At 45.2% G+C, this 19,495-nt stretch overlaps 1 protein-coding gene across 1 annotated transcript in view; it reads right to left on the bottom strand.

The window, feature by feature from the left end:
• MTUS2 (microtubule associated scaffold protein 2) overlaps positions 1–19,495 on the bottom strand; it is a 489,087-nt gene that overhangs the window by 335,134 nt on the left and 134,458 nt on the right. The gene's annotated exons all lie outside the window — the stretch shown is intronic.

Genomic DNA, 19,495 nt, shown 5'->3' with positions numbered 1-19,495 from the left:
CAGCTAGCAGAAAAAGATACATTTTTTTGCTATTTCCTAGTTGGTCTAATACAAGGTGTCATTTTTGAACCAAGAGTTCTAGATTTTTTGCATTTCTTGGGCTCACAACACTTTTTTGGTGGAGGCTTGTGCAGATGAACTGTGGCTTGCTAATACACAATGGCATATGTGCATGCACATCTGCAGGGGTCCACACACTGGTGATAGTACATTCTAGTATTCCAGAGCTCTGCCCTGGGGAACCCTAGAAACCAAACCTTCCCTCACTTTTGTTTTGGGAGTTAAATAAGGGAGCACATTCTCTGCCATTTACAACAGCTGGCTAAGGAGGTCAAGGACAATAAGAAGCGGTTCTATAAGAATGCTGGCCAGAGAAGAAGGACTAGGGGGAACTCCTAACGGAAGATACAAAGAAGATGGAGCTACTCAAAAAGTAGTCTTAGTCTTCACAAAATAATTAAACTGCCAGACACATAATAGGGACTATCTGGATAAGGAAAGGGACAAGATAAGGGAGGAGATAACAAAGGGATGGTCAGAGAGCTTTTGTTGGATCTGAATGAATTCCAGTCAGCAGGGTCGGATGAGCTTCATCCCAGGGTCCTGAAGGAACTGGCAGAGGAGATCTCAGAACCCTGGGCAAGGATCTTCATGTAGTTGTAGGAGACGGATCAGGTACCAGAGGACTGGAAAAGGGCCAGCATAGTGCACCTCTTTAAAAAAGGGCAAGAAGGAGTACTCAGGGAACTACAGACTGGTTAGCCTCACATTTATTCTTACAAAGTTACTGAAGCATATCCTAAGGAAGGACATTTGCAAGCATCTGGAGAAGGAAAGGCTGATCGCAAGCAGCCAGCATGGATTTATGAAAAACAAAGCGTGTCAAACAAACCTGATCACCTTCTTTGACAAAGTAACTACTTGGCGGGGGATGAAGGAAATGCTGTGGATATAGTGTATCAGGACTTCAGCAAGGCTTTTGACAAGCTCCTGCATGAACTTTTAATTTAAAAAAACTGGGGAGATGTGGACTGGATAAAACTACTACAAGGTGGATAGATAAGTGGCTCAATAGCTGTAAGCAAAAGGTAATTATTAACAGGTCCATGTCAGAATGGCAGGAGGTTTTGAGTGAAGTCCCACAGGGGTCTGTCCTGAGCCCAGAGCTGTTCAACCTGTTTATTAATGATGTGGATGCTGGCATAGGAAGCTTCCTGAGCAAGTTTGCAGATGAAAAAACTGGGAAGGATTGTGAACATGCTGGAAGATGCAAATACAGTTCAGAAGGATCTGGTAAGTTGAGCTAAAACTAACACGATGAGGTTCAATATGGACAAATGCAAGGTGCTACATGTAGGGAGGAATAATCACAAACAGAAAACACAAATGGATGTCAACTCTGTGGAAAAGCACTTGGGAGTCTTGGTAGAACACAGACTCACTATAAGTCTCCAGTGTGATGCAGCTACACAAAAGGCCAATGCAGTTTTGGGCTGCATCGACAGAAGCATTAATTCAGCTCCTGAAGGTGCAAGACATGGGAGGTGATAGTGCCTCTCTACTTGGCACTGGTTAGGCCTCATCTGGAATACTGTGTGCAGTTCTGGGCTCCACATTTTAAAAAGAACAATGAAAAGTTAGAGAGGATCCAGAGGAGGGCAACAAAGATGATCAAGAGCTTGGAAGGCAAGTCATAGGAGAAAAGGCTGAAGGAGCAAGGCATGTTCAGTTTGCAGAAATAGTGCTTAAGAGGGGACATGATAGCAGTCTTCAAATATTTGATGGGCAAGTATAAAGAAGAGGGAAAGCACTTTTTCTCTCTTGCTGCAGAGAGGGGGATGAAGATCAATGGCTTGAAGTTGCAGCAAAATAAATTTAGACTGGATACTGGAAAAAAACTTCTTTACTATGAGAATAGGGAGGCAGTGGAATAGACTGCCTGGGGAAGTTGTGGACTCTCCAAAACTGAAGGTGTTCAAGAAGAGGCTGAACAGCCACTGGTTGGGTATGATCCAGGCGTAGCTATGCCTATGTTCTACCTTGGATATTTCCCAGGCTTCTGGGCTTTGCTCCCACCTTCTTCACCTTTTTTCTACTATATGTATAAGGGTGTTTTTAAGCCTCCCCAGAGGCATTGGGTGTTGGCTACAGCAAAGGTTAGAGACTTCAACTGGGATGTGCTGATTCTCTTGCTAGGAACAAAGCTGGAGGCTCCTGGCTAGAGGGTCTTGCTCCTCTGCTCAGGGTCAGACCAATCACCATATTTGGGGTCAGGAAGGAATTTTACTCCATGATCAATTGGTATGTGAGGGTTTTTGCCTTCCTTTGTAGTGCGGGGCATGGCCCTGTGTCTGGGACCTCTTGAGTGTATATTGACAACATTTTATAGAAGCAGGACACTGGCTGCCAGGGCTCCCCTGCTTTACCTGTGGCAGATTAGGGTGTTAGGTCTCTGTTGTGCCAGGGCTGATGGTAGTCTTATGCAGAGTTTAGATCAGGGGTCAGCAACCTATGGCATGCATGCCAAAGGTGGTACGCAATATGATTTTAATTGGCACGTGCACCGCCCCCTCTGCCTAGGCGGGAAAGTGCTGCCTCCCCACCCTGGCCCCAGCAGGCATAGCGTCAGCCCCAACCACCTCCCTGCTCCATCCCCGACCCCAGTGGGCACAACGCCAGCCCCAGCTACCTCCCTGCCACAGCCCCAACCCCAGCCCCAGCCCCAGCGGGCGCTGAGCCAGCCCTGGCCACCTCCCTGCCCCAGTCTCAACAGGTGCAGCGCCGGCCCCAGCTGCCTTCCCATCCCATCCCTCACAGGCACAGCACTGGCCCCGGCCCCAGCAGGTGCAGTGCTGGCCCCAGCTGCCTCCCCATCCCACCCCCCAGGTGAAAAGTAAAGGGGATGCTACTGCAATCTTGCTACCCATTTGTCCACTATACAGACAACTTCACCTCAACTTCTGCTTTTATACAAAAGATAACTGGTTTTCAAATGTCAAGAGACAGCTCTCCTTAATATCTAAGCTGCCTCCCCACCCCTGCACCACCTGTCTGTCATGATTTTTTTTCACTGTAAGTTGAAGGGTACATTTGACAAAATGTCACCTCCTAAGAAAGCAAAGTTAGATGTCCATTCATTTCAGCCTTTTTTGATAGATGACTTTGGATTTATTCAAAAGGACCGCACTGCTTGTGCCTTCTGTTGAAAGTGTTGGTTGTCGCTCATCAAGTGTTCGACGACATTTTCAAACAAAGCATGAGAAAACCTTTCTTGACGAAGCGAACAAAATTGAATCGATCAAAAAGGCAGTAGCAGGATACGAGAAGCAAAGCAGTGTTTTTAAACACTTAAGTGGAAGTAAAAATCAAGGCACAGAAGGAAGTTACAAAATTGCACAGTGCATTGCAAAAAACAGAAAGCCGTTTACAGATGGGGAATATATAAAAGAAGCTTTTCTCAGCAGTTTGGAGGTTTTGTTCAATGATTTACGAAATAAAGATGTGATATTATCTAGAATAAAAGAACTGCCTGTCTCTGTGAGAACAGTTGAGAGACACGTGAACGAAACGGCAAAAAACTTTAGCCAAACGCAGAATGCATTAAAAGACACAGTGGTGTTTAGCATTGCACTTGATAAAAGCATGGATGTAAATGACGTTCCACGTTTGGCAGTTGTTGGAAGATATTGTGCTTCTGATGAAATCTGAGATGAACTTTGTTGCCTAACACCCCTGCATGGCACAACAAAAGGGGAAGATAATCACGGAAACTTAGGTAAAACATTTTGAAGAATGAGGAGTCAACATCAGAAAAATATTTTGTGACACAATATATGGTACTTCTGGTATGGTCGAAAACGGAAGGGATGTGTAAAGTTACTTGAAGATCACATCAGCCACCTAAGTCAAATTTCACTGTATCATCCATCAAGAAAACCTGTGCTCTAAAATTTCTAATTCAGAGTTTAGTAATGTGATGAATACAGTGGTGTGAATTGTGAATTTACTCATTGCTCAATCTACTTTGACTCACAGAAAGTTTCAAGCACTGCTAGAAGAGACGAACAGTGCTTATAATGACATTCCACTTCACAGCAACATCCGGTGGCTAAGTTGTGGCATGGTTTTGATGCACTTTGCAAACTGTTTTGATACAATCAAGGCCTTTTTGTTGGAAAAAGGACAAAGCTACCCTGAACTGGATGATGACAAATGGCTACATAAGTTCATGTTCCTAACTGACATCACCGCTCACCTAAATGAACTCAACCTCTGTCTCCAGGGTGCAGGGCAAACAGTTCTGGATCTTTATGAAATCTGGAAGGCATTTGTTGGAAACCTAGCAGTTTTTTCTCGGGATATTCGAACTTTGACTTTCCACTACTTCCAACATATAAAAGAGCTATCGACACATTGCACTGCCAATAGTTTACTATATTAATATGCAGTGTGTCCTGTTATGTCCCCCTCCCCCCACACCCTCGTTTTGTTTTTCTGGCATGCCAGCACTTTGGTACCTTCCAAGGGAGACATTGTGGTTTTTTCAGCACTCCAGCCAAAAAACATTGCCTACCCCTGGTTTAGATTATGTTTGTACGGGATGGCTGGGATATGGATGATCTTGCCTCAGGCAGGGGGTTGAACTAGATGACCTCTGAGGTTCCTGACAGTAATAATTCTCTATGACTCTATGAGCTACAGGAGAGATTTCTGCACATGCCTGGACAGAATCTGCCCCTTCAAATTTGAGCCACTCAGTTACAGTTAATGATGAAGAATACTATTTAACAAATACAAACTATTACGTTTAGAAAACTAGAAATAGTAAAATTTGCAAACTGCAGCCCTAGATTTGAAATCAGCACCAGGACTCCGGCATTCAGGTGCTGTTCCAATTGAGGTAGAATAAGTGTGGTTTATCCAACAAGCTCTATCTGCAACATCAGGGTACAACTCTGAAGCCATATTTCAGAGACCCTCTAAAATCAGAGGAGTTAAGTCTCAGGATTCTAGCTCAACCCTCCATGTTGATCTATCTCATGTAAGATCCAGATGTCTATGGACACACACACAGTCATAGACACATACAGTTGGATGGGTTTGGATTTATGGTTCCTGGCTTAGTTCTGTCTAGAACAGATGTGAAAAATTTAATTAATTCATGAAACAGGACATAGTATCAGAGGTTCATTTCAATATCACAGAGTTGTATTTTAATGCATTTTTTTCCTTGTAGCACTTTAGGATACAAATTTTAAACTAATGCTGTATTCTGCCCTTAGTCCCAGAGGATAAATTACTGAACTGATGGCAGATATTTAATGGCTTCTTCTACAATTTGGACTTTGTCCAGGTACATTTTTTTCAGCATTAAAGCACTAAGATTTACACATTATATGTGCAGGCTACTCAACTAAACCTTCTAAGCTGTGTAGGAGGATATTGATGTTGTTAACAGAGACCCCTGGGCCATTTTTGCAGTGGCACGCACAGAAGCTGAATCCAGCCCTCCTGCATGTCTCTGCTAGATAATGGAGAGCCATTTTTATCTATAAAATCGGAGGGATTTTAAAACAAAAGCTAAAGGGAGGAGATAGAATCAATGGCTAAAGAAGACAAAAAGCTCAAACTCATGCTTCTCTCAACCATGCTTATTTTCTTCCTAATTCCATTCTCCTGAAAACAATCTTAAAAGCTATTTAAAAAAATAAGACTGCAATAACAGAAAAGTAATACAATGGATTTCTAGCAAAGTCTTGTTCCATTGCCTGGTCTACTGTGAAGGAGAGGAAAACAAAACTGATCTGAGATAAAATATAAGATTTCTTCTCCACAACATCCTGGTTGAGATAGTATCTTAATAATCAGGGCTCCCAGGTATATATCCAAGTTAGTACTGTGAGTCAATTTTAGATTAAGTTATTTATTTAATTGGGTCAAATGTATGAAATATATTTAGTAAAAACAGGTGCTCAATTGCTATTTTTATTGGTATCTGAATTTTATTACATTAGCTTATGTAGGAGGACTAACAAAGTTGAAATCAAATCAAAGCGAAACCCACCCCCACTGACTTTCTCTATGTTACTTTACATTCACCAGTAAAATCGCTTTTCTAAACACACAGAACAATATTATTGAAAATTTTGTACTGAGCTTGACAAATATCCTTTTTCAGCCAAAAAAGCAAGCTGTAATATGTATTCAAACTTAGTAAAAAAATGAATAGTTTATTTAATAGCATGCAAAATGCAGGGTGAGGTACCTGGGAATATACAGTATTTACTCAAATACAAGATGAGGGTTTTTTTCCCCTGGTCTGCATGAGGAAAAAGGCTTCTGATCTTACAGTCACATACAAGGAAACCTCATTAAATACGCTGTCTCTCATTAAACTGAAACCCAAAACAGCATGTGCTCAGTAATGGGAACCAACTATGAAGCTGATTAAATGTAGCCAACACTGAGCATGACTATAAAACACATGGCTCATCTTGGGCAAACACACTAATGGAAACCTTTCATATGTGTGTGTGTGTGTCTCTGGGCATGTGAGGCCCTTAAAAAAAAATGGGAATGTGTTCCCTCAGCAGGGAGTTGGCACTAGGCCTAGAGATATTGCAATACCAGGCCAGCACTGAGAGGGCCAGATCCAGCCCTGACACCCTCCCCTTGGTGTCAAAAATGCCACAAAGATATGTTAGTGCAGCACATCTGAACAAGAAACATGGTAGCACACATAGCTAGGGACCTACCAAAATTGCACACGCGGGCAATGCTTGCAAAATCTGGAGGAAAAAAAAAAAGAAAACTTACCAAAAATAAATTGCTGGCTCCTCAGAGGGAACCTGCAGTCGTCACCATGCTATAGCCTGACTGTGCGGCCTGCCAGGGGGGAAAGGGGGGTGGGGGAGGGGACTGCTCACATGACAAACTGCCCCAGATGGCTGCTGCTCCTACTGCTCACCACTAATTGGCTGTGAGGGCTGTCCATCATATGACACCGCCCCTCTGAACAAAACGGTGGTAAGGGGGTTGGGCTGCATGATGAACAGCCCCTGCAGCCACTCAACAGTGAGGGGTTAGATTGTATGATTGGCAGTGCTTGCAGCTAATCAGCAGTGAGATGCAGGGCTGCCAGGGCCTCTCAGTCAATCAGAGGTGTGTGGCAGAGGGGGAGCATCACACTCCGCCCATGAAAATGATTGCCAGACCCATCTTTTCCCTGCAAAGTCGGCCAGCAGCTGCCTCAAGTTTGGTAGGTCCCTACCCATTGCACTCAGTTCCCCTTATCACCAACTCTTTTCCATGTCATGATGAGCCACTACACTGAATACACTTTGACTTCCTCTTCACTCCCACAGCTAAGCTGAGCCTTTCTTTCCCATTTCCAATCATTCCTGTTCCTTTACCAGCCTTAAATGTCTGGCAAACATCAACAAACAGGGCCCCAAACAATAAGCCCAGAATCCTTCTGTCACCCCCTTTCTCAGCCTGTCACATCTGATTAGCGTAGCCCCACCCTCCATGAGGTGAAGCCTGCCAGGTTGCCCTGTGCTTCATCCACATATACATTTTTGGAGGATCCCAGGATTCTTGACACAACATCACTTGGTTCCAGTCATAAGTCGGGGGGAAGGGGTAGCTAATTAGCACATGGCTCCTTTGTGTGTGTGGCAGGGGTAGGGGGGATCTGGAATATACACATACTAAACAGTGCTGAGCTCTGGAGTCACCGTGGCTTGAAACACCGTTGACTCTGCTGAGGCCCAGCCCAATGAACTATATGGTAAATCATGAGACTTTTGGCTTTAGATTAATATCATGAATAGCTTGTACTATATATAAGTAGGTACAAAAGTGCGTTTATAGAGTACCTATGCCAAAACTTGCAGCAGTTTCAAAAAAGGTAAAACGTATCAATTCTGGATGAACTAAGTTTCTAAGTACTACATGAAAATTACTACAGGTATGTTTATTTCAAGTTAAGCGTTTTCAAATTTGTCCTTCACTTCTAGGCGCTCGGGAGGAAAGGGGTCACAGGGAGAAGCACTGGGAAGGGAGGGAGACAAAGGGCAAGGGGGCTACCTGACCCCGCAGATTTATTTTCTCTGCTGTAGCAGTGGGAGGGGGACACTTTCAATAATGAGATTCAATACCTGGAAAAGTATAACAAATGTATACATTTTCCACATACAGAGTCTAATTTATGGGGTCTTATATTTGAATAAATATGGTAGTTTCCCTGTAGCAGAAAGTTGATGAGCCTGACACAGAAATATGAACAATCTTTGTTGTTCAAATAAAAATGTATTTCTCTCAAATAGACAGCAAAACTGATGAAGATAACAACATTCCCCTTTTTATTCAGGAGAGTTTGATTTTGCTTTCAGACAGATATTTATGCTATAATAACGTAAATTTGTTTAAAAGGAAAAATGTTTCATGTGCTTTGCAGACTTGAAAGGATGACACCACAAAGGAATGTCCTGCAAGAAAAAGAAGTTATCACCATCGCTCTGACTCAGTTCTTCCAAGAAAACTAATGCAAGGAAGCTAAAGGGGAGAAAATTTTCCTGACCTCGTCGTCCTCTTCAAGATTTCTCCCACGTTAGCCTGCCTGAGAGTAGTTCCATCACAGAACAACACCTGCCACCAAATTCCATGGAACTCCAGGATTTGCATAAATCCCAAGGAATCAAGATGTCCATGTCTATTCAGAAGCATGGTACTGCTTTCAACTTAGTTCTGCATCTCTGCGTCCCATGGAGTTATACAGACAGGGCTTCTGAAGCTAGAAGCAATTTCCAGATGCCATTTAAAACTGTGTTTTCACTGTGGAACCAGGGTCTTAAATGTCATAGGGACCAAAGCTGAAATATATGTAAAGCAGATGCAAATGGAGGTTGGGAAGCACAGTTGGGCTTGACCAGAGGGTTTCTTCTGCTGGGTAATAGGTACAGAAGTGGGAGTAGGGGTGGGTTGGGCCGCAGTTTTCAGTTCTGGGGAGTCTACTTTTGGCTATTTTGGGAGTCTAATTTTATTTCTTATCTCTGGTTACCTTTCCTCAGCACCAAAGGGCTGGTGGATCCTTTTGGCCTCAGCTTACCTACTTCATCCTGCATCCCCATGTGAGGATTCCTGCCCCTAACCCCCAGACCCCAGCCACTGAATTTTGTCATTCCTGCCCTGCCATCACCCCGCTCCCGCCAACTCATACCTTTCATCACCTCCCATTAGTTTTCCCCAGAGTCAGTGGGAAGAAAAGAAGCTTTGTTTCATTTGGGCTAAGCCTCAGTTCAGCTTTCACTTACCACAGGATAGCACTGGACACACAAACAGTGACCACACAGCAGCTGACATGTGGTACATCCCTTCCCATCCTTTTAACTTGCTTTTAACTTGTTTTTCTGTCCATACCCAGAGTTGTTCTTTTTTATACAATACGGTCCCTGAAATCTTGTATATCTAGTTTATGTTCTCCGACCAACTAGGTAACAGTCAGATCCATGATGATTTATCTACTTCAGGGTGGTCAACCAAAAGTATGTATTGCACAAGTGGCATGGGCATCTGCTGTGTTTGGCATAAGCAGAAAGGCAGGGAATGGAGCATGCAGGGAACAAAGAGCAGATAGAGCAGCAGATTGGGCATGGGAAAGAGATCAGAGTTGCACTTAGGGGCTAAGGACAGATGTTATACATAAGCCAGTTTAAGTGATCAGAAACTGGTTTAAACCTGTAATAGAACATGCACATAAAGCAGTTTAAAAATGGTTGAAACCGGTTTGAGATAAACCTGGTTGAATGAAGTATCAGACTTAACTGATGTGGCTCAAACCAGTTTATGCAATGTTTGTCCCAGACCCCTTGGTGGTTTAAGATAAATCAGACTCCCCCTGCATCCTGGCATGCTCTCTGGGCCTGGCAGGGCGCTCTGCTCCACAGCAGAGCTGACCCCGCCCCTCTGCTCCCTGGCTGGAGCTGGGCAGAGACTGCAAGTGTCTGCCTGGCTTCTCCCTGCTCCTCCTCTCTCCCTGCTAAGCAGGGATTATTCCCCCATCCCCCTGCCTTTCAGCATTAGCTAAAAGATCACATGCTGGATATGGTCCGTGCTGTGGCAAACCGGACAAAGGCAGAATTAACAGGTAACTCATAATGTCCATCTGTTGTTTTCTTAATGAGGTGATAAACACTGTGTTATCAAGTCTCTGCTGGGCTGCTGGGGGAGAAAGAGAACCCCTCCCTAATCAGAGCATCCTGCCAGGGCCTGGCCATACAACAGCTCAGCACTGTGGAAAGGAACGGAGGGCTGCTCTAGCGCTCCCTGGCTTCTAACCTGAGCCACTGCAGGCATGTGCCTGCATTTCTGGGATGTCTGTGCAGTTATAAACTGTTTCAACCTAGCCAGGTTAGACTAACCTGCAAAGATTAAATTAATTCAGGCTTTTTGAATGTCTGTCCCTAGCCAGAGAGGTGATTGGGCTTAACTTGTGGCATGCCTGCAAAAAAGATTGTCCCCCACCAATTTTTCAGATTATGGTATGAAGGATTATATAGTAAATGAGAACAATTTGTAATGACAGCATATATTTTTAAACATGGATTTAAAATGCTGTCTACGTTTGACAGCTGTCGGTAGTGTCAAATCACAGAATATTGGAATGGTGCTCGAAAAAATATTAAAGTTCCAGTCTTTCTTAACACATCCTCAAAACAGTATGTATTTCTGCATAATCAATATATAAAGCATACACATACTGATTTATAAATATACCCAGGCTGCTCTGATAAGGTATCCAAGGTTTCTGTTTTGGTAATGTCAGCATTACAAATTTGTTTTGGTGACTATAATAGATACAATTGAGTGTATGATTTATAGCTTTGTGTAAAATTTAGGATCCTAGTGTATCTGATTAGCCTTGCTTGGATAATTTCTACCTGAGGGTATGAGCAGGCATTCATTTACAGCTCCATGAAAATGTAGGGCAGCACGCACGTGCAGTCATTCAGATGCTGGTCATCTGGAGCACTGCAAAGCAAGGCAAGTGCCTGTATTGCTGGCACTCCACAGGCAGTGGGGTCAGTGTGCAAAGATGTCAGCATGTTTTATGGGGAACCCCATCTCTAGAGGGTTCCAAAGAGTGCTGAGTATAGAATAAAGCACCAATTGGCTAACCACCCAGGAAACAACACCCACCAGGGACTCCCTTGCTCATGCTGAGAATGCAGAGCTATAACTTCCACTAGTTAGTTTCCACTCCCAAAGGCACTCAGCCCAGAATTGATCCCCACTGCCTGTGTTCCCTGTGGCACTGGATTCAGAAGTGCTGGCAGGTCCTGTGCATGCCAGCAGTCAGCACCTGAGAGGACAGAATCAAGGCCTGCCACTGCTTCTTTAGCAAGCTCATTCAGCTACTGTGTGGGCTGGTGTGCAGCGGTGTGCAAGACCATGTGAATACAACCGAGGCCCTGGCCATAGGCACCCTTGAGCTCTGATCCTGTCCCTGTACATGGCTGATGAGGGCAATGACCTACTGGACACTATGCCAGCTAGCATGTTCTGAGACCATTTAATACACCCCAGGGAATTATGCACAGAAAAATTCAAAATTATGCTAAATTAATTACTTTTTCCCCCAAATTAAACTAAATATAACACTATTTAAAACTTCTTTAGAAATATATGTAAGTACTTTGTATGGTTGGGACATGGGTGTGGGGTAAGCGTGGGGTTTGTAAAGAGGTCTGGGGGTGTTGGAAGTTTGTAGGCAGGTATGGGAGATGCATTTTGTGGGGGTGGGGTTTGTAGGGGGTGTGGGTATGGGAGTATGTGGAATTTGTGGGCCAGTGTGGGGTTTGTGGGGGGGGGTGGGTATGGAAGTGTGTGGAGGGGTATAAGTGGGTGTGTGGTTTGTGGGTGTATGTGGGCCCCCCTCCTCACAGCCCACATCACCAGCAGCTCAGCAGCAGTAGGCAGTGGGCCCTTGGGGCACTCGTGGCTGCAGCAGGCAGAGCCCCTGGTGGCACGCCGCTCCAGCTGAGTCCCAGGGGCTGCATGTGGCAGCATAGAGCCTGCCTGGCCCAGCCGATTACCACGCACCCTCAGACCAGAATGGGCTGACTCTGTGCCAGCACATGGGGCTCGCAGCACTGCAGGCAGAAGCCACACACCACAGGCCAGCTCCATGCCTTCACATGGGGCTTCCAGCGCTCCAGCAGGAAGCTGCGCATGGAGGTACAGAATTGCATGCCATTGGGCTGGGCAGGCTCCATGCCTTCACATGCAGCTTCCCGCTGGAGTGCTGGAAGCCCTATGTAGAGGCATGAAGCCCACCTGGTCTGGCTTGATGGCGTGTGGACCGGGAGCCGTGTGCCATTGGGCCCATTGGGCTCTGTGCCTCCACAAAGGACTTCCAGCACTCCAGCAGGAAACTGCATGTGGAGGCATTGAGCTGCACACCATTGGGCCAGACTGGCTTTGTGCTTCCCACTAGAGTGCTGGAAGCCCCATGTGGAGGCACAGAATTGGCTGGCCCGGCACACACCCACCCACAAACCCCAAACCCATGCACACCCCTCCTCCCACAAACCCCATGCTCACCCCACTCCCCTCCTGCAGGCAGGAGCTCCCCTCCCCTTACCATGCTCAGTGCATGGGGCTTTCAGCTGAAGTGCCAGGAGCCCTGTGGAGGTGGAGGCACAGAGCCCGCTGAGGTTAAATTATGTAAAATTTTGCAATTGTGCGCTGTCATGCCTTGTATGCGCAAAATAGCACAGGCACATAATTGCATAATTCCAGGGGGTGTAATTTACAGATCATGCACCAATGCTGTAAATTACACAATATGACCGCTCAGTACTGGGTATGCATTATCCTGAAAATGTGGAATGCCAAGCACTGGCAACAGAATTTCAGGATATGTCATGCCACCTTCACGGAGATATCCACTGAGCGGGGCCCTGCCCTCTCATGACAGGGCATCAGCATAAGGGTACCCCTCACCTTGGAGAAACACATTGTCATCAGTGTCAACATCTGGAAGCTTGCAACCCCCAACAAGCTCTGGGCTATCGCCAATCAGTTTAAGGTGCACAAGTCTACTGTGGGAGAGTCAATGCAGGACACATCCCTGGCTATCAGTGGGTGACAAGGAACGGATGCTGCTGAGCTGGACGGTTTCTTGGGCTAAGCACACAGGGCTTGTGTGTTGCCACAGCTCCTTGGGCTTGCATCCCCCATGGTGCCACACCTGGTGCCAGACCCTGCCTGACTGTGTAACAAACACAGCAGAGCCACCCCACAGTGCAAGCTTACTAAATAACACTCTATTGGGCTCTACCACTGCCTAGGCTTCAAAGGCACATAACAATCCCTTTCACCCAGTCATGCCCTTTTCCAATTATAGCAGCCTTGAACCACGCTCAGCTGACCAAGTACCTGCAGATGAACTCAACCACACATAGCCTCAACATGTTGCTTGCATCACAAGGGTGAAGGGACACAGAGGTGATTGGGCTCTGCTGGTCCATCTCCAATTTCAAGTTTGTTTATTTTTAGCCCAGCATTCTTGTAACACCAAGACAACCAACTTCCTCATTTCTTGCAAACCGAAACAGGATCTAACAACATCTAAAGGTCTTCTTCGAGCCATGGGTGTCAGACACCAAAGATAGCAGCACTCCACCCTTACCAGTAGGTCAGCAGTATCCAAGGTTCAAAGGCTGGTCACAGTACACAAAAGACCTAATGTGGGTCAAGGTTACTCTGTACTACATAGAGCAAGGTAGATAATGTCTCTTCTGAACTGATTCAAGTGGAATGTCATGTTATAGCTCTTTAAGGAAGGCCTTCAACACTGTCTCTCACACTATTCTCATTAAAAAACTAGGGGACTGTGGCGTCGACACCTATACAGTCAATTAGGTCACTAACTGGCTGGAAGGCCGCACCCATAGAGTGGTGATGGATGGGTCTTATTCGACCTGGAGGGATGTGGGCAGTGGGGTTCCGCAGGGCTCGGTCCTCAGGCCTGCACTGTTCAACATCATCAGCGACTTGGGCGAGGGGGTAAAAAGCACCCTCTTCAAATTCCCAGACAACACTAAGATGTGGGGAGAAGTGGGCATGCTAGAAGGGAGGAATAGGCTGCAATTGGACCTAGACAGGTTACAGGGATGGGCAGATGAGAACAGGATGGGTTTGAACACTGACAAATGCAAGGTACTGCGCCTGGGGGGGAAGAACCAACAGCATACCTACAGGCGGGGGAACTCCCTTTTCATCAGTGCAGAGGCAGAAAAGGATCTCGGAGTCATTATTGATGCCAAAATGAACATGGGCCGACAGTGTGGGGATGCAGACAGGAAGGCCAACCACATCTTGTCATGCATCAACAGATGCATCTCGAGCAGAGCCAAGGAGGTGATCCTCGCCCTCTATGCGACACTGGTCCAGCCGCAGTTAGAGTACTGCGTCCAGTTCTGGGCGCCACACTTCAGGAGGGATGTGGACAACATGGAGAGGGTCCAGAGGAGGGACACTCGCATGATCAGGGGGCAGGAGGGCATGCCCTACGAGGAGAGGCTAAGGGACCTGAACCTGTTCAGCCTCCACAAGAGAAGGCTGAGGGAGAATCTAGTGGCCTGTTACAAACTAGTCAGGGGGGACCAGCAGGCATTGGGGAAGTCCATGTTCCCCTGAGCACTACCAGGAATGACTAGAAATAGCAGTCACAAGCTGGCAGAGGGTAGATTCAGACTAGACATCAGGAGGTGCTACTTCACTGTCAGGGCGGCTAGGACCTGGAACCAACTTCCAAGAGAAGTGGTGCTGGCTCCTACCCTGGAGGTCTTTAAGAGGAGGCTAGACGAACACCTTGCCGGGGTCATTTGACCCCAGTACTCTTTCCTGCCATGGCAGGGGGTCAGACTTGATGATCTGCTCAGGTCCCTTCCAACCCTACCAACTATGAAACTATGAAATAATGGTATCTTGGCAAGATACTATTTCTATATGCAGTGTATATAGCATATAACCCTAGTACAGTGATATTCACTTGTGTGTACATAAAGCAGTTAAAAATCCATATTCATAACTCACACTGACTTGAAAGGGAGGTTCTATACACCAATTTAAACAGGGGACCCAAAGAACGCAGCCACAGCTAACAGCTCTTAAATGAGAAATATTTAAGAGAAACAAGATAGAAGAGGAGGAAACAATGAATTTGGAATATTAAAAAAGTATTGAAATCATAATTCCAAGTGAAAAGCTACAGAAAATGACCATCAACCAACACAACAGGGCAAAATAACCAAGGAAAAATGAAATTTAAAGAAATCAAATTATAAACCTGGTCACCACAGAATCTCAGGTGGGCAACATAATTCAGACAGTCATCAGATTAACTAAGGATTTATTTCAGCCAGTACTGTAGACTTTAAGTGCACCTCCCTCTTCCTTCCAACCTGCTGAGTCTGGCTCATCACTTGCAGATACTAGAAAGAAGGTGAAGGAAGAACTGGATGGCTTCTTCTCTATCACAGACAGTATGGGATATAACAGAGCTCTAATGTGTGGACCTCACTAACAGCAAAAGATCAGCTAGGGCAGGAAGGTGAAATCCATGTTAAATTCCAGCAGCAGGTTTTTCTGGTTATCATAAAACAAGCAGAATGGTATTAATATTGAGGGCACCTACAATGTGTATTTTCAGTAGTCCTTGTACAAAACAGAAAAAGTAAAGGCAGCACCATATTACTGGTCAGTTTTTGTTTTCAGTAAGAGAGAAAAAGAAGTGCATCAGTAATCTTAAGGTCCACAGAGGAATTCTCAAAACACACTAAAATAAATAAATCTTAAAAAACAACGGGAAAAAACCCAATATAAAATTGGATGAAATTCTGAGTAGCTCTAATAAAATCTAATTTCCTGAGCACAGACTATCAGAACTATTTACTCAACACCAACCTGCAGTCCAATAACCATGTTTACCAACTACACACAGACGTGCAAGTCTGAGTGACATTGCTGAGCGACATTGCTGACTACACACTGCTGCTCTTGCAGATTTTTAAGAGTAGACAAAAATTTACTTGCAGAGGCTTCAAAAGAGGAGGGGGAGCTGTTACATGTGCATGGGCCTGTGGTGGTACAAGTGTAGCAAAACCACTTCAATTTTCACCTTGCTTCAGCCAGGATCAAAGTTAAGGCAATTTAACTCACCTGTACAGCTACAGGCTCATACATGTGTTATAGTCATAGCATAACAGCTACTGTGAGCTCCTCTCTTCTTTTGAAGACACTCCAAATGCACATTTGTATGTACCCTAAAAATGCAGAGAGCATTACTAGAGGACTCATAAACTATTAAAAAATCTGCCACTTTACATATTCCAAGAATTAAGCCTGCCATGGGGCTACTGTGGAGTGAAATAACTCCCTGTTTGCTCTTCTGCCTGTCACACACATCATTCCTGAGAGCAAAGCCAAATGGGAATGCGAAACAATCACCATCTTCTCATCCAGTTAAGAGGAAGATAGAGGGGTATTAGCATCTATGTAAGGGGTGGGCAATTATTTCAGCTGGAGGGCCACTTAATGAGTTTTAGTTTGCTGTCAAGGGCCACACTCCACCCTCTGGTCACCGTCTTGCACGTGAGCCCCACGCAGCAGAAGTGAGCTGGTCTGGCTCTGCTCCCTGCTGCCACATTCAGCTCCCAGAAGTGGCTGGAGTTGCGCGCTGATGTACGGCTGAGCCTGTGTGAACCATGAGCACCCTGAGGGCCTGCTGCCACAGGGGCTGTGCATGATGGCAGGAGGATGGCGGGGTTCCCCACACCCACCACCCTCCCTCACACCCCACCCATACCCTGCCTATCCAGCGGGGGCCATCTTTTTTGGCAGGCATACCACAAATTACGTTCCACTCCCTCCCTAAATGCTGCTCCAATCCACTTCCCTAACCCAATCTTTGGCTCTGCTTTCTGCTCCCTGCCCTTCTCCCCGATTTACCATGTACCACACACCCAGGCTGTTCATGACACTTATGGCATGTGTGCTGCAGGTTGGCAGCCCCTGTAGCTACACCAAAACTGGTGTGATGTATTTCACGAGGATATTGTCCTGAGAGGAAATGGCCAACATCACATGCAACTGTCACTGACTAGAAGTGTGACTTGTGGGTGCTCAGGTTCTCTAAGCACTAGGCCCATAACTTTCCACACCAGAGAAACGACAGCAGCATTACAACAGGCAACAAGTCTTCTATATCTTGGATAACATTTCTCCAGTTACACTTTGGAATCCAGGGCATTTTCGATGAAAACAGATCTCCGCCAAAAACCTCCTGAGAAAATATATCAAATACATATTTTTGTAAAATACTTTGAAAAAGCATTTTAAAACACAGCATATTTTAACAAAAAATTAAGAGCTAACCTAATAATTTATTACCTGTCAGTCCATAATCCCCTAAGTATGTTATGTGGAAAAGATTCTGCTTACTGTTATTTCAAAAGAGTTAAGGCTTTGGGATTAAAGACCTTTATTATCCGAACTGACAAATTCTTTTAATAATTAACATCAAACAAGTTTCCATGAGGCATAAATCTTATCAACTGTGAATTCTAGTCCTATTTTTTCTTAACATTTTCAGTTGCTTTTAAACATTCTCTGTTGAATAACCTGACATACTGTGATATAAGCAATCCTATTAATCACTAAAAAATCCACGCGCTTCTGATCTCCCTAATAAAGGCAACCACAAAGCAATTCAACTAATCTTATACAAGTTTCATATTTTTATGTTAGTTTCAGATGGGGTCTTTCCTGTTTAGGAGCATATGAATTTTTCAGAAACAAATGCTTTCCACTTAGAATACAGTCCTGTGTTATTCAGAGAGCAAAATGAAAAAAAGAGGAGGACACCCAGGAGACTACCACTATACTGAGTTAATGAACCAGGTGAAGGCATATTGTTACCCAAGACAAAAAGAAAGAGCAACTGGATAAGATGTCAGTGTCTGACAGCAAGGTTACAGCCAATTACTCCTGGCCACTGCGGTCAACCATACCATACCCCTAAGCAGTGAGAGAAAGACAGGCAGTAAAAGGAGGAGGAGGAGGAGGGAGCCAATGCTGTACGTTGATAGCCAAAACCAGTATTAGAAAAATGGTATATGTAAGTGTGGAAACAACAAAAAGAGTTTATTTAGAGGAAGATGCATTCCCTGTACATAGATTTTAAAAAACATATTAGAAGTGGGACTCTGAAAAATAATAAGTAGAAATTGAAGAAAGAATAGCGTAGAGTAGTAGTTACCTCCCTACTCCAACCACAGGTGGCACCAACCACTATCTTTCACACATTAGAAGAGGGTTTCAAACTAAGGCAGAGCACAGCGACAATCTTATAGTCAATAAACATAAATCTCCTATGGTCAGAAGCATATGCAAGATCTCCAAGATCACACTGCTGGACTTTTCTAGAATTTTTGACACAACCAACCACAAGGTATCACCAGGCTGCTGAGATGACATGATAGGAATTCATGGGAAAAGTACTATAGTTGCTCCATTCTCTCCCCTTGAGCAGAACCTGAGAAGTCCAACAGATAACTTCTGATCTCCATATTATACCTACCCTGTCACAACCCAGTGATTTTTGTGCCTCGGCACTATGGAATTTCCTGGCCACACGAGAGCTCCTTTGCACGGCAGAGTGTTCTGCTGCAATTGAGAACCCGCGTGTAGGAGAGAGTTCCCGCCAATTTGCAGTTTCCTTTGCAGGATGCATTTCTTCTTTGCAGCACAGAAATGCACGGTGCAAAGAGTTCCCGCTATTCGAATGTAAATTTGTACCCCACTATTGGCCAGTGCTAAATTATTCACACGTGGCGGCTAGTGATTGGCTTGCTGGCCGTTTAAAATTCCGCGTGACTTCCGCCCAAGTGGAAGAGCTTTGAGCACGCTGCAGAGTGCCTCTGAAGTTATCTGACTTGCGGCTGCCGATCGATAGACTGATCACCTATTGATCTTTCTTCCTGTCACCGAGCGCAACCCCGACGTACCCCTTTCCCCACCAGCTTCGAATTGCGGACGGATTAACTGGCTTGGGCCCCGCCAGCTGGAACAACTCGTGTGGTTGTTCCGACGACCGGACCACCTGCGTCGTGATTGCAAGCAGCGTGAGTAAAGTTTTTTACAACCAATAAGTTGTGTCTGCCTCTCCATTCACCAGCCCGCCCTAACATACGACCAATTTCTAATGTAACTCGAGTCGGCTCTGGCCGTCCGAGACATACCCACTTCAATAACCATATCAGATCATGAGAGGAAACAAGATGACACTCTGCACCCAGATGATCATGAATAACATGTGTCCCTGGCGGCTGGGGGGGCACAGTGGCAGTGGGAGCGCGGCAGCAGCCGGAGCGCAGCAATGGCAGGAGTAGTGGGAGCCTGGCGGCAGCGACTAAGCAGCTCCTGCAGA

This window comes from Alligator sinensis, unplaced genomic scaffold (genome assembly GCF_000455745.1).
Source record: "Alligator sinensis unplaced genomic scaffold, ASM45574v1 scaffold84_2, whole genome shotgun sequence".
Lineage (NCBI taxonomy): Eukaryota > Metazoa > Chordata > Crocodylia > Alligatoridae > Alligator > Alligator sinensis.
This window is presented reverse-complemented; position numbering and strand designations above follow the sequence as displayed.